The following is a 16,279-nucleotide window of genomic DNA, read 5'->3' as shown; positions in this document are numbered from 1 at the left end:
TTTATTTTTACCTTGGAGTTGCCCTCTTATTATTTTTCCTTGGAAATTTTTTTTGCTGCTGTGCTCTTTTGCCCCACATTGCTTGCTGTACATTCTTTCTGTAACAGGTTTCTGTCCCAGTCCCCCTTGCATGGTCCATACGATATTTGTTCGATACCCACGAAATGTAACATGTTAGAATCTCCTTGGTGGGCATCATTAATATGTCTGACCACAGGGGTATCATGGGTGTTTCTCACAGATTCAATGTGATCTAAGACTCTCTAACCTTTAATTGTCTATGTGTTTTTCCTACATATAGTTTCCGACAGTTGCATTGGATAAGATAGATGACTCCTTTACTAAGACAATTGATGAAGTCTTTAATCTGATACATTTTGTTTAGAATCAATAAATGTTTTTGTCTTGGGCATAAAGGCGGAAATGATCCAGTCGGTTTTTGGTTCAGCCAAGTCCTTGCAGGAGTGGCTTGAAAATGGCTATGAACAAGCCGATCATATAAATTTCTTGTGCGTCTGCTTGTCATGCTGGGGGTTGGTTTAAGGACTTGTGCCAGGTCATTGTCCTCTGTTAGTAGATGCCAGTGTTTAATAAATATCTTTCTAATGTCATGCCATCAGTTGCTGTAAGTCCCAATAAATCTTATAACATCACTATTTGTATTTTCTCTTCTCTGATTTTTAGCCAGAAGAGTTGGTCTTGGGGTATGTAGTGCTTTTTTGACAGTACCATTACTGTGACCTCGCTCGTAAAAGCGGTTACTCATATCTATCACTTGAGTGTTAAAATCAGAGAAAGGTGAACAGTTACGTCTTAGACCTAAACTTTCACCAGTTTCTTCAAATTTACACGGACTCTTGCAGAACATTTCATGGCTTGAAACACGTGTATTTTTATTATTCTGGAAGTTAGTCTGCAGTTTACAGATCTCAGCTTTAATAGCTCTGTTTACTTGTTGAGTTTGTATCCTGTTTAAATTCAATGCAGTTTCAGGTCATTCAAAATCTTACCAAAACTTTGCACCTCAGAGAACACTACTGGGATATCCTGATACAGTTCCTGGGTTTTCACTCTCACCCACTCACTGCTTTCTCTCCCACTATAATGTGTGGAATAGGCGCAGATTTTATCCTCCAGCTACCAACCATACCATCGAGACGTATATTTCCCTTGTATAAAAATACATTGATCTTCTTTAAAAAGAATCACAATCACCTTTAAGACACACTCATTTCTCTAAACAGGAAAGGGTTCTACTTAGGGAATTAGAGATGGACCCCAACGTCATGATGAAAGGGGGTGACATCGTGGTCATAAACAGGCTATATTACAGAAAGGAGATCCTACGACAGTTATCAGATATGTCCAATTGCAGGGTGGCACCTCACAATCCCTCCGCTGTAGTTGCTAATAACATTTTACAGACCATCACAGCAGCCCGGAGGGTGGAGAAATATCCAGTAAACAGAGGGATTTCCTTGTTAAAAGGGTTCCCATCATTCCAGTATTATACATTCTTCTGAAGATTCTCAAGAATCTAGTTAGACCTCCAGGTCACCCCATTGTAGCAGGTACAGAATCCCTTGTTCAGCCTTTAAGAGACGTGTTCAGAGGCACGCAATGGAGACCGTTTAAAGTGAAACTTAAATGAGGCTTTATTGCGCCTGTCGCTTTAAACACAGCAAACATATGAAAAATAGTGAGCCCAAACAAAACCTGCTCCACTTTGGCGTATATGTATACTTATATTCCAGCCCTCTTTAACTGGGTGGCTACCCAAGCTATTCATCAGCCCAAGTCATATAGATATATTTATATATACAGATATACTTAACAGTCCAATAAGAAAGTCTTATCTGTTTGCTTGGTTGCTGCCTTTTCTCCGGATATATCAGCATTCAGGTTTTGAAGTCTTATTTGTCAGATGGGTTGTATCTTGTAAGCTCCAGACATCTCTGTGTTCCCTCGGTCAGTCTCACCTGTGAGACTCAGGAACCTCTTCTCTGTCTGTTCCCTGGTTCAGCTCACGTGTGAGCTCAGGAAGAATCTCTGTTCCTGTCTCAAATGCAGGCTTTTCTAACAAACATCTAATCAGCCAGGTGAAGTTGGTTAAATTCTGGATCCAATTAACCAACACACTGCTGTATTAGTGGCATATTCTGAACAGGGATAAGTTCCCTGTTACATACCTCCCCCTGTTTGTGGGAAGCTCGGGCTTGCCACGGCCAAAGCCCATCCTTCCACTCTCATTAGAGATCTTTCAGTGACTTAAATGAGTGGATGGAGGAAGAGAACCCTCAGTCCCGCTGGGATTGGAGCCCTTTCTCCAGTTTATTTTGTCTCCTCCCGAAGGTGCTTGAGCTCAGCACTCCTCAGTCGCTCGAGGAGGACTTTTCCCAAGTATCATCTTCTTTCTGAGTGCATGGTCATGAGATTTCCCTTGCATCGGGCGCTCTTCTTTTTGTAGATAAACTGTATGGCAACAGTTGTAGAGCAGTTAGGACTAGCCCTTTGAGTTTTCTGCCCTTGAAGCTGTCTTTCTGCACATCCTCCACTCAACGGAGTCGTCAGTTCAGCTTTTTTGGGATTGAGCTGCACTTCCACCTCCCTTTCCAGAGAACATCCTATCTTCTCAGCTTCACCAGCTAAGGATTTTTCTGGTTTTGATTCGGCACGTATACCTTTTTGTGTTGCCTGTTGGGCCGCTGAAGGTTTAGCTAGTGCTTGCTTAGGTGGTTTAGACTTTGCAACCTTGTTTTTAGGTGAGCGGTGTTCCCAGCTCTCACTGTACCCTTTTTTCTTTGGGTTTTTGTGGCTGTGGGATACTGACACTTGGTCAGGGTCAATACTTGTCCTTGTAGTACTGAACCTCATCCGCGAGAGATCCCTGTTTTTTGAGTGCGTCTTGCAAGTCTCTTCTCAGGGAATTTATCTGCGCACTTTGCTTTCTCTGAGTTTGTATTAGTGTCTCCTTCATATTCTGGAGTTCTGTAATTTTTGTCGTCAAGGTTGCCGCTGCGTCTGTTTTCTCCTTGGTGTACTGACTCAAGGGGATGGAACAGACTCTCTGTCTCTCCAGCTCTTGCTCCAGTTTCTGGGCCTTCTCCCACTCCCTCTCATACAGAGTCACCTGGTATCGAAGCTCCGCCTCCAATGATGCTCTGATGACATGCAGCGTGGCCTTTAGCTCCTCATACTGCTCTGTGCAATGCACTGGGTATTGAGACGTTCCTGCAGCGCTTGTACCTCTTTAGCAGCCTGCAGATTTTCTTCCTGCAGAGTTTGCTGTTTCTCCTCGGCATTCCGGAGGTGTGTATGCAGACCTTGTAGTTGGTTCTGCAGTCGGTGCTCTGCTTCAATCTTTTCGCCTTCCAGAAATCTCTTTATTTTTTTAGCTTGTGTAGCTTTGCATTCTTTCCATTGATGTGGTCTGTCAACTCAGAATTTTCTTGTTTTAGCCTTGAATTTTCTCTTTTTTCAGTCTCTATGATATTCAGGGCCTCCTTGTTGTCCGCCTTCCATTTTCGCACCTCTGCTTGGTGATTGACTGTCTCCTGGCTTGAGACTTCCATCTCTAGGTTGAGGGTCTGAAGCTCCTTCTGAGAGACTTTGAGATCTATATTAAGATTGACAATAGTTTTTTTTTAATTGTCCAGCTTCTCAGCGAGACTGTGAAGTTCCTTTTTGGAGACTTCCAGTTTTGTGCGGCAACTGCCGATCTCGTGGTGTTAGGCATCCAGTGCTGTGCGGAGTGTATGAACCTCCTTCTGGGATACGTCCACCTCTGTCCGGACACTGTTGACCTCTTGTTGTGAGGCATTCAGTTCTAGGCGAAGAGTGTGAACCTCTTGCTGAAAGACTTCTCTGTGTTCCCTCGTCAGTCTCACCTGTGAGACTCAGAAACCTCTGCTCTGTCTGTTTCCTGGTTCAGCTCACGTGTGAGCTCAGGAAGAATCTCTTTTCCTGTCTCAAAGACAGGCTTTTCTAACAAACCTCTAATCAGCCAGGTGAAGCTGGTTAACTGCTGGATCCAATTAACCAACACACTACTGGATTAGCGGCATATTCTGAACAGGGATAAGTTCCCTGTTACACAGCCATTGGCCATTTTTTTTCGATAAACTCCTCCGTCCTCTGGTGATTAATTCACCGTCATATATTAAGGATACATCATATTTCTTGCAAAGGATTAATGGATTTCTAGAGATGAGAGAACAGGTATTGGTATTGGTAACCTTGGTATTGAACAAGCAGAAATCCGTAGTGCCCAGGCTCTTCCTTCCTGTCTCCTACACTCACAAACACCAACATATTCGTAAACAGGTTGGAGGACGATGTCATCTTTCACCACCCTTTTTTAATGTTGTGGGTGTGACACATAGACAATATTTTTCTAATTTGGATAGGTTTGAGGAGAGTCTGCCCACCATTTTCTCTAAGCTTGATCTGAGAGAGGCTTACAACCTCATCCGCATCCGGGAGGGGGACGAGTGGAAGGCCGCTTTTAACACCCGCAGCGGTCACTATGAATACCTAGTTATGCCCTTCGGCCCCAGCTGTCTTCCAGGACTTTATGAGCGAGGTCTTCCGGGACGTACTTAACGTTTTTGTGATTATCTACTTGGACGACATACTGATCTTTTCCAAGACCCTTCAAGAACACATAATACACACTAGGCTCGTGCTTACCCGTCTTCGTCTCAATCATCTTTATGCTAAACTTGAGAAATGTCTTTTCCACCAAAGATCCACAGCCTTCCTTGGTTACATTATCTCCCACTGTAACACTCGGCCTGCCCACAAGCCAGACGAGACCCCGGGACTGAGGTGGAAAGGGTAAAACCACACACCTAGCAGCAAACGGGGGCACGGCCGGAGAGTGGTAGTAGCGTAGGTGGTCCTTGTAACAAGAATGTAAATGATACCGTACTTGACAGCTCCGGCGTAGAAGGGTTAAGTTCGTATGCCAAGGGTCGTGGATTGGAGAGGGCAGCGTAATCGATTGTCCGTAAGCCTGGGTCGTGGAGTGGAGAGAGCAGCGTAGTAGTTTGTCCGTGTGCCGTGTCCAAGGGTTGTAGAGGTCTGCAGCGTAGAAGTCCAAAGCAAGGTCCAAAGGGTTCCAGAGAGTAGCATAGTAGAGTTCAAAGCAAGGGTTAAATCCAGGGAGGTCAGCAAAGATTCCAGGGACAGGAGCAGCACTGAAAAGACAAGAGAGGCCAGGCAACAGCAGACAGCACCAAGGTACAGAAGTTATGCAGAGCAAAGAGGAAATGGAGAAGAGGGATTATATAGGCGGCTGGGACCAATCAGAGAAAGGGGAGTGACGGAGGAGCGGCCTGAAGAGGAACCTAATAGGAGAGCAGAGTGAGGAAGTTTGAAACCAATGGGAGTGAGGGGAGGAACAGAGGAGTGAGCAAGATAAGACCCAGATAGAGGAGAGTTGCTAGAGGCAAAGGGAGTGGTCAGAGTAAGGGGAGGAATGGAGTGACGGACAAGGGAAGGGACAGAAAGGTAAGGAGGACCTGAGAGGCAAGGCAGATGGGGAAGGGGCGTGCTGGGCATGTGCGTGACATCAGAGGAGGCGGAGCATGGGGAAGGTGCACCAGAGGATCCAGGAGCAGAGAGAAGAAGGGGAGGAGGAGAGGGATGGACAGGGGAAGGGTCAGGTAAGGAGGGAGAAGCGGGGAGGTGGAGATGACAGGACCCGAGCTGCGACACGTCAGGCACCTGGCGCCAAAAAATGGCGGCTTGGGTGCGCGCGCGCACGTAGGGCTGATGCTCGTGGGCAGAAGGTGCAGGGAAAGCAGCCAGGAGCAGGGAATGCCGCCAGGGAGCCTGAATGGCCTGAGAAAATGGTAAGGATGCGCTGGACGCGGGTATACCCGCAGCGCGAATCCTTACAGCACCCCCCCCTCGAGGGTCGGACTCCGGATGAACCAACCATGGTTTGAGGGGAAATTTTTGATGGAAACGTCTGAGTAGGGAAGGAGCATGAACATCTGAATGTGAAACCCATGAACGATCCTGAGGTCCGTATCCCTTCCAGTGGACCAAATATTGGAGTTTGCCCCTGGAGATGCGAGAATCAATGATAGATTGAATTTCAAAGTCCTGTTGTCCAGGTACAATGGGAGGGGGAGGTCGAAAGGAGGGGTGGGCAAACCGTTTGCCTTGAATAAAAGGTTTCAAAAGGGAAACGTGGAAGACGAGTGAAATCTTCATAGATGGAGGCAGTTGGAGTTGATAGGCTACAGGGTTAATCTGTTTCAGAATAGAAAAATGGGAGATAATTTAGGGGATGGGGCCTTCAATTTGATATTTTTCGAAGAAAGTCAGACCTCTCCAGGGATGAACTTATGGCCCTCCTGACGGAGCCTATCTGCTTGTTTCTTCTGCCTTAACACAGATTTTTGAAGCACTGCTTGAATCCTTTTCCATGACTCCTGTAAGGAAGATACCCTCTCATCTGCTGCCGGAACTCCGGACCTGGGAGGATGCATGGGAAGACGAGTAGGGTGAAATCCGTAGTTAATAAAAAACGGTGATTCTTGGGTAGACTCGTTCAGAGTTGATCGCGAATTCAGCCCAAGGGAGTAACCCAGCCCAATTATCCTGAGAGTCCGAAGAAAAACAACGTAAATACTGTTCCAGGGATTGGTTCATACGTTCGGTCTGCCCATTTGTTTAGGGATGGTAGCCTGAGGAAAAAAGAAGGGTAATGCCCAACCTCTGGGAAAATGCACGCCAGAAGTTAGAAACAAATTGCCTACCCAGATCTGAAACAATGGACCACGGGACACCATGAATACGGAAGATTTCCTTTACAAAAATGTCGGCCAAAGTTCTGGAATTGGGGAGACCCTTGAGGGGAAAAAAAGGAGCTTGCGTAGAAAATCTGTCGACAATTACAAGAATGATAGTCATGCCATTAGATGGGGGAAGGTCCACGCTGAAGTCCATAGAAATGTGACTCCACGGACGATCCGGTACAGGGAGGGGTTGAAGAAGACCGGAAGGTTTTTGATGGACAGATTTATTTTGTGCACAGACTGGGCATGAAGAGGTGAAAGCTCTGATATCCTTCGACATGTTGGGCCACCAGAAGGTTCGTCGAATTAAATCATTGGTCTTCTTAAAGCCGGGATGGCCAGCAGATCTGGAGGAATGGCCCCATTCCAGAATTTTGAGATGAAAACGTGGAGCCGCGTAAAGATGACCATCAGGAACTTCCAACCCTTCGGGAACCTGAGTCTGGGATTCCAGAATCTTGTCTAGAATGTCAAAAGAAGCGGCAGCAATAAACAACTGTGGGGGTAGAATATTCTCCGGGGTATCTTGAGATTTCTTCTCAGTGATAAACTGGCGGGATAGTGCATCCGCTTTGATATTCTTAATCCCAGGAATATAAGAGATGGTGAAATTAAACCTAGAAAAGAACAGGGCCCAACGAGCTTGACGAGGACCAAGGCGACGAGCGCCTTCAATGTAGGATAGATTCTTGTGGTCCGTCAGAATGGAAATGGGTTCTTTGGTTCCTTCCAGGAGATGTCTCCACTCTTGTAAAGCCATCTTGATGGCTAACAATTCCCGATTCCCCACGTCGTAATTTCTTTCTGCAGAAGAATTTTTTTTAGAAAAAAACCCACAGGGGTGTAATTTGTCTTCAGGAGTAGTCCTTTGAGAGAGAACCGCACCAGCTCCTATGTCAGAGGCGTCAACTTCCAAAGTAAAGGGGAGAGTGGGGACGGGATGTCGCAGGATCAGAGCTGAAACAAAGGCTCTTTTAAAAGATTCAAAGGCCCGGATGGCTTCCAATGGCCTGAGGACGGATTGGCCCCCTTTTTGGTAAGGGCCGTGATGGGTGCCACCAAAGTAGAAAAGCCAGCAATGAACTTCCTGTAATAGTTTGCGAAGCCGAGGAAACGCTGAATCGCTTTTAAGGAGTTAGGTTGAGGCCATTGGAGTATGGAATTGAGCTTCTCCGGATCCATGGTGAAGCCTTGATCAGAGACAATGTACCCCAGGAAGGAAGTAGAAGATTGATGAAAGACACACTTCTCCATCTTGGCATAGAGTTTGTTGGCCCGTAAACGAGAGAGCACCATCTTGGTATGAAGAATGTGTTCTTCGAGGGTCTTAGAAAAAATGAGGATATCATCCAAGTAGATAATTACACAAGAGTTCAATAGGTCACGAAAAACCTCGTTCATAAAGTCTTGGAAGACTGCAGGGGCATTGCACAACCCGAACGGCATCACCAGGTACTAATAATGACCACTGCGCGTGTTGAACGCGGTCTTCCATTCATCTCCTCTGCGGATGCGAATCAGGTTGTATGCTCCTCTTAGGTCAAGTTTGGAGAAAATGGTCGCGCTTTGCAGTCTATCGAAGAGCTCCGGAATAAGAGGCAAAGGATAAAGATTTTTTATGGTAATTTTGTTCAAGCCACGGAAATCGATGCAGGGGCGAAGCGTCCCATATTTTTCTTTACAAAAAAGAATCCTGCTCCAGCGGGAGAACTAGATTTCCGGATGAAGCCCGTAGCAAGGTTTTCTGAGATATACTGGGACATGGCCTCAGTCTCAGGCAAAGACAACGGATAAGACCTGGCTTTGGGAAATGGAGCACCCGGAATTAAGTCTATCGGACAGTCAAAAGGGCGATGAGGGGGAAGCTCCTCGGATTTGGCCTTACTGAAGACATCCAGGAACTCCGAATAGATGTCCGGAAGGGAGACGTCTTGTGGGGACGTGGTCTCCAGGACGGCCAATACCGCTGTGGATGGAGCAGACACTCCTACTTGAGATGATCTCCATAGAACAAGAACCTCGGCCGTCCAATTGATGATGGGATTGTGTAATTACAGCCAAGGCAAGCCCAGGATGATATGAACCGAAGGAGAGTGAATGACATCAAAAGAGATAATTTCCAAATGTCCATCATCCATAGAGAGTTCAAGAGGAAGTGTCTCCAAGGTAATAAAGGCTGGCTGCAGGGGTCGACCATCAATCGCCTCTAATCCGACCGGAAAGGCCTTCTCCCGGAGAGGAATGTCATGCTGAGAAGCAAACACCTGGTTTATGAAATTTCCTCTGGAACCGGAATCAAGGATGGCCTTAGCAGGGGTCTGGATATTCGCGTGCTTAAGGAGCACCGACAATAGGAGATGTTTAGGGAGATGCTGTGAGGGAAGAGAAGAAGCAGAGATGGTATCCAGCGAGACTCCCCCATACCTCACTGAGCATTGGCATTTCCCGGCTTCGAAGGACAGCGTGGTAGGATATGCCCAGGAGAACCACAATAGAAGCACAGCCCTTCATTCCTCCGACATAATCGCTCCGTAGAAGGGAGGTGAAGTGTGCCCAGTTGCATGGGTTCCGGGGCTTCCAGTGCAGGCAGTGCAGGAAGAGGAGATCTGAAATTAGAGGACAGAGAAGTAGCAGTACGAGAACGTTGGCATTCAGCCTACCTCTCCAGAAGTCTCTGATCCACCCGAACGCAGAGAGCGATCAGCGCCTCTAGGGAGGATGGCATCTCACTAGCCGCCAATTCGTCCTTTAGGGTCTCCGAAAGCCTTTGCCAGAAGGCGGCGGAGAGAGCCCCATCATTCCAGTCCATCTCTGCTGCAATAGTTCGGAACTCCAGAGCGTAACGCGCCACTGATCTCTGACCCTGCGAAATATGGAACAAAGAAGATGCCGCCATATCACTGCGTCCAGGAGTGTCAAACACTAATCGAAATTCTGTTTTGAAATTGGCATAATTGTAAGTGAGTTCGGGTTTCAGTTCCCAGATTGGTGAGGCCCAGGCTAAGGCATCTCCAGAGAGGAGGGAGTACACGTAGGCTACCTTAATACGATCCATAGGGAAGCGAGAAGGTGACAGCTCAAATTGTATTTCGCACTGGTTCAAGAAACCGTGACATGCAAGCGGATCTCCCGCGTATGTACTGGGGGTAGGTTTCCGCAAGTCAGAGGGACCTGATCCTTCACGGGATACACTGGAGGAAGACGTAGGGACACTACCCTGGGGAATCTGAAGAGATAGGGTATTAACTTGCTGGTTTAGAGTGGAGACTTGTTTGTCCCAAAAATTTAAATGTTTGGAAATGGTGGCTAAGGTATCTTCCACCTCAGGGGGGTCTGGGTCTGTTGGCTCTGCATAATGTAACGCTCGGCCTGCCGACAAGCCAGATGAGACCCCGGGACTAAGGTGGAAATGGTAAAACCACACACGTAGCAGCAAACGGGGGCATGGCCGGAGAGTGGTAGTAGTGTAGGTGGTCCGGGTAACAAGAATGTAAATGATACCGTACTTGACAGCTCTGGCGTAGAAGGGTTAAGTTTGTATGCCAAGGGTCGTGGATTGGAGAGGGCAGCGTGATCGATTGTCCGTAAGCCTGGGTCGTGGAGTGGAGAAAGCAGCGTAGTAGTTTGTCCGTGTGCCGTGTCCAAGGGTTGTAGAGGTCTGCAGCGTAGAAGTCCAAAGCAAGGTCCAAAGGGTTCCAGAGAGTAGCGTAGTAGAGTTCAAAGCAAGGGTCAAATCCAAGGAGGTCAGCAAAGATTCCAGGGACAGGAGCAGCACTGAAAAGACAAGAGAGGCCAGGCAACAGCAGACAGCACCAAGGTACAGAAGCTATGCAGAGCAAAGAGGAAATGGAGAAGAGGGATTATATAGGGGGCTGGGACCAATCAGAGAAAGGGGAGTGACGAAGGAGCGGCCTGAAGAGGAACCTAATAGGAGAGCAGAGTGAGGAAGTTTGAAACCAATGGGAGTGAGGGGAGGAACAGAGGAGTGAGCAAGATAAGGCCCAGATAGAGGAGAGTTGCTAGAGGCAAAGGAGTGGTCAGAGTAAGGGGAGGGACGGACAAGGGAAGGGACAGAAAGGGAAGGAGGACCTGAGAGGCAAGGCAGATGGGGAAGGGGTGTGCCGTGCATGTGCGTGACATCAGAGGAGGCGGAGCATGGGGAAGGTGCACCGGAGAATCCAGGAGCAGAGAGAAGAAGGTGAGGAGCAGAGGGACGGACAGGGGAAGGGTCAGGTAAGGAGGGAGAAGCGGGGAGGTGGAGCTGATGGGACCCGAGCGGCGACACGCAAGGAGCGTGTGCCGTGCCAACGGAGGCGTAGTCAGGCGCCTGGCGCCAAAAAATGTCGGCTTGGGTGCGCGCGCGCCCGTAGGGCTGATGCGCGTGGGCAGAAGGTACAGGGAAAGCAGACAGGAGCGGGGAATGCCGCCAGGGAGCCTGAATGGCCTGAGAAAATGGTAAGGATGCGCTGGACACGGGTATACCCGCAGCGCAAATCCTTACACCGACAAAGGTTTCAGCATGGATCCGGAGAAACTTAAGGCCATATTGGATTGGCCCCAGCCCAGTACGTTGAAGGCCATCCAACGCTTCTTCGGATTCGCCAATTATTACAGGAAGTTCATTCAGGATTTTCCCTCTATTGTAGCCTCCATCACTGATCTTACCAAAAAAGGAGCCGACCCCTCCATTTGGCCGCCCAAGGCTTCCACTGCTTTCGAGACCCTCAAATGTACCTTTGTTTCTGCACCTATCCTTCACCATCCGGACACTTCTCTCCCCTTCATACTCGAGGTGGACGCTTTGGAGTCAGGAGCCGGTGCAGTACTCTCCCAAAGAGCAGGACCTCAAGATAAATTGCACCCATGCGGGTTTTTTTCAAAAAAAAATTCTTCGGCCGAGAGAAACTATGATGTCGGTAACAGAGAGCTTTTGGCCATCAAAATGGCCCTTCTAGAATGGAGACACCTTCTCGAGGGTACTAAGGTACCCATTTCCATCCTTACGGACCATAAAAGCTTGTTATATATTGAAGGAGCCCGCCGTTTGGGGTCGCGGCAGGCCCGGTGGGCACTATTCTTCTCAAGTTTCAACTATTTTCTATCCTATATACCTGGTACCAAGAATATTAAGGCCGATGCCTTGTCTCAGCAATTCTCTCCAGAGGAGAGGTCGGAAGAGATCCCTGAAACCATTCTACCGGCCAAATTAATTATTTCTGCTAATTCATTTGATATTCTGGATGAAATCATCAAAGCTCAAACTCAGATTCCCAGAGGCGTAGAGGTTCCAGAGGGTACTTTGTACGCACTGCCTCAATTCAGGCAGAAGATTCTGGAATGGGGCCTTTCCTCAAGGACTGCGGGTCATCCCGGCTTTAAAAAGACCATGGATCTCATTAGTAGGACTTTCTGGTGGCCCAAGATGGCTAGTGAGGTTCAGGACTTTACCAGTGCCTGCTCGACTTGCGCTCAAAATAAGACCGCTCGGCGCAAACCTCCGGGTCTTCTGCTTCCTTTACCCATCCCTGAACGTCCATGGACACACATCTCCATGGATTTCATTGTTGAACTCCCACCCTCCAAGGGTATGACCACCATACTCGTCATCGTGGATCGTTTCACGAAACAGGCACACTTCATTCCGCTCAAGGCCCTTCCTTCTTCTCCAGTTTTGGCGGGCATTTTTTCCAGAGAGGTCTTTCGACTCCACGGTATTCCCACGTCCATTGTCTCCGACAGGGGTTCTCAATTTATTTCCAAATTCTGGCGCTCCTTCTCTAAATCTCTCGGTATCTCCCTCTCCTTCTCCTCAGGCTACCACCCACAGACCAACGGGCAGACTGAGAGGATGAACCAAAATATTGAACAATATCTAAGATGTTTTGTATCGGAGGCTCTCGACGATTGGACGGATTTACTACCCTGGGCAGAATTCGCGATCAATTCTCACAAGAATGAATCTACCCAAGAATCTCCATTTTTTGCAAACTATGGTTTTCACCCCGCTCGTCTTCCCATCTCCAGCAGTCATTCAGGGGTACCAGCAGCCAATTCGCGGATTTCCGTGATTCAACACTCCTGGAAGAGGATTCACTCGGCACTCACTGGCGCTTCCCAGAGGTACAAACTTTAAGCCGATCGGCATCATCAGGAGAACCTGAATACAAGCCAGGGAGCAAGGTGTGGCTCTCTGCCAAAAATATCCACCTGAAGACTCCTACCCCGAAACTGTCCCCCAAGTTCCTGGGACTCTTCGAGGTTCTCGAGCGCATTAATCCAGTCACTTACCGGTTACAACTTCCTCCGACCATGAGAATTCCCACGGCTTTCCATGTTTCCTTGCTCAAACCCTACATCCAGAGCTCTCGCTTCCCATCCAAAGACCCAAGACCAAAGCCCGTCTCCATACAGGGACAACCTGAGTTTGAGGTCCAAGCCATCCTGGATTCTCGTTTTTCCAGTGGCCGTTTACAGTTCCTGATTCATTGGAAGGGGTATGATCCGGAAGAATGAACCTGGGTTCCATTGGATCAGATTCAAGCTCCAGCGTTGCTGAGACGCTTTCATCTCAAGTTTCCCCACAAACCTTGGATGGATCTTCCTGAGGCCAATCCTCAAGGGGGGGTACTGTCAGGACTCTGGGCACACGCCGCCCTCGGCGCTGCCCTTCCCTACCTGTACCGCTGACTGCGACCTCCTCCATTTCTGCTGTGCACCTCGGCCCGTCCTCCGCCCCCGCTCGCACACACGCCGCCGACGCCGGACTCACGGCTGCTCCGCTTACGGGGCACACGCCGCACAACTTAATTTATGCACTGCATCAGCCGGGTAACTCCGCCCCCGGCCATCTCCGCTCTCCGGCTCAGCTCCTCCCACCATCCTTTAGCAACAAACCAAGCCATTAAACCCTACCATATCACAAAGAGCTCCTGGGCGCGCCTCTGCTCCGCCTCTTCTTCCCATTGGTCCTTCTCACTTTTATAACCCTGGTGATTCCTCTCCAGCCTCACTCTGCATAGTTCGTCTGCCTTGTGCTGTTGCTCACTGTGTCTAGCTCTCTCTCTGTTCCAGCTTAGTTTCCGAATCGGCTTGTCTTCCTCCCCACTCTGGCTCTACGACCTCGGCTTCCGCACGACCACCGCTTACCTCTCGAACCCCTTGATCTTGGCACCTGGACCCCTACTTCCCGGAACTCTGTTATCCTCGACCTCTGGCTACGGACCCTACTATGGCACCCTCTCCACGCCCGAATCTGGCAAGTACTCTACCTACCCTGGTACTCCTGGCCTTGTCCACGCAACCAATCCACACTCCGGGCACGCTCTCACTACTGAGGGTGCGTGGTTACTCACTTTCCACCTCAGTATTGGGGGTTAGTCTGGTCTGTGGGCAGAACAGCGTGACAATTACTTCTGCATTAAGTTCTTGCTGTTAGTTGGTTGTAAGGTCATTTTGACCTCTTTTACCTATTTTTGCACAATTTTTTTCGCTTGTCATGTTGACTCTAAATGGCAGATGTTAACCAGCTTAATATATCTCCAATAAAGTGTGGAATAAGACATCACATGGATTCCTGCTGATTGTGCTTTATTTAAATACAATTTATTCTTTTGTACAATGCATTCTTGCTTGGTTGACACTGCATTCTCTGCTTTTTCCTATGCCCCGGGCCGTTTAAGGAGGGATTGCCACGGCAAGGCAGATGCGCTGGTTTCCCTTCAGTTTTGTCATTGGGTGGATATCATCGAAACCGAGATGCCTTGAGTCTCTTCCTCTTCCATGCTGACACCTTCTGATGCCCCACGTGCCGACTGACATCATATAAGGAGGCTCCCTGGATGAATCGGCTTTCTTCACCGGAGGACCCACCCTGCTGACATATTCTACCAGCATGCATTTTAAGGCCAGACTATAGCTGATTGGACAGGCATGTTTTTCCCTGGATCAGCTTGGAGTTACATTTGTTTGGACCTCTGCATGTAACGTTAACCCTTCAGTGTATTTCTATACATTTTGGATGCTTTTTTCCCCATCTCATAGGCATTGGGGAACATTTTCACTGGACTTTGCCAGCCTTGTCCCAGAGCTTCTTTTTGCTTTATACCTTGTTGCCCTTAGGGATTATCTGGGCTTTTTTGGCCATCAGACAGGCCAGAGAAAACAATACAGACCGGCGCCTCAAATGTCCAAAAGGAAATTAAGTCCAAAGATGTGCTGCAGTGTCCAGTACAGGTGATCCAGTTGTTAGACAGCAGGCTCCACAGCAGCAACCGTGGTATATAATGCAGGGAAGATAAAGGGAGAAATCATAGTGTGACACTGTATATATGAAACATGTAACACACACACACACAAGACATACACCACTAACAACACTGACAGAAAGGCTGACAATATAACAGAGATTTATTAGAACAATATACAATCCAGAGTTTTCAGGCAGTGATAGCAAGTGATGCAGTCCGGATTGTTTTAAGTAGAATATAGGATTTGTTTATTATACTTGAGGGAGGTTTTAGTTTAAGGGTCTCGAGGGCAGTACAGCTGCAGTGGACGTTATTCAAACAAATCATGTGCTGTGTACATCGGAATACCGATGTCATGACGCGGGATGTCTTCCAACCTTACCGCCTTAAGACACGAGTGCGGCGAGTGCAAAAAAGTGCATTTTAGAGTTCTGTTTTTTAAACACCTTCAATTTACACAGTAGCACAGTACTGTACACATTGCAATTCATTCATTTCATTGCTTCCAAAGAAACAGAATCCATGAAATTCATCCAAGCAATCGCAATAAGCGCGGGTGCCTGGGGTGATTGGCTGCGTTCATGCTGCGTGGAGTACACCAGAGCACACGAATTGCCGCCGTGATTTGTTTGAATAACGGCCGCTGCAACTGTACCATAGATCCACCTTGTCTGTGGAAATGACCAGAAAAAGGCGATCATTCCCCAAAATGTTGCCTCATCCATGTTTTTCTTTGCACTTTTTTCCCCTTGTTTCTTCACCTCTCCTTTCCCCTTCTCCTTCCCTCCATCCACTCTTTTTGTATAGCATTTCTTTGTTACACGGGTGGTTCCTATCTGTATCCCATTGTACTGTTTGCTATTTGTATTCCTCATCTGGATACATTGTCTGTTTTAAATGTTTACTAATGTATATTATTGTTTTGCTATATGGTTAATAGCCAGCATCTTATACTTATTCTGTACATTCATTTCGTACATATCAATGATTTTTATTATAACTTGAAAACACAGACAAAATTGGTTTTGGCATACCCATGTGACATTCATTCTTGTTCTGATCTTTGAGTGCTTGGAACCCAGTTGGAGTTTTTGTATCATGTGATGGTGTTTTCTGCAAGATTCAAACTATCTGATAATTTTTCCACAAGTTTTGTGGCTGCAACTAGCTCATCTTAATACTTTATTTTCATCTACCGTATTCCTCGATTGTAAGACGCAGGTT

Source organism: Ascaphus truei, chromosome 2 (assembly GCF_040206685.1).
Source record: "Ascaphus truei isolate aAscTru1 chromosome 2, aAscTru1.hap1, whole genome shotgun sequence".
Lineage (NCBI taxonomy): Eukaryota > Metazoa > Chordata > Amphibia > Anura > Ascaphidae > Ascaphus > Ascaphus truei.
The sequence above is the reverse complement of the archived record's forward strand: the minus strand, read 5'-3'. Positions refer to the sequence as shown.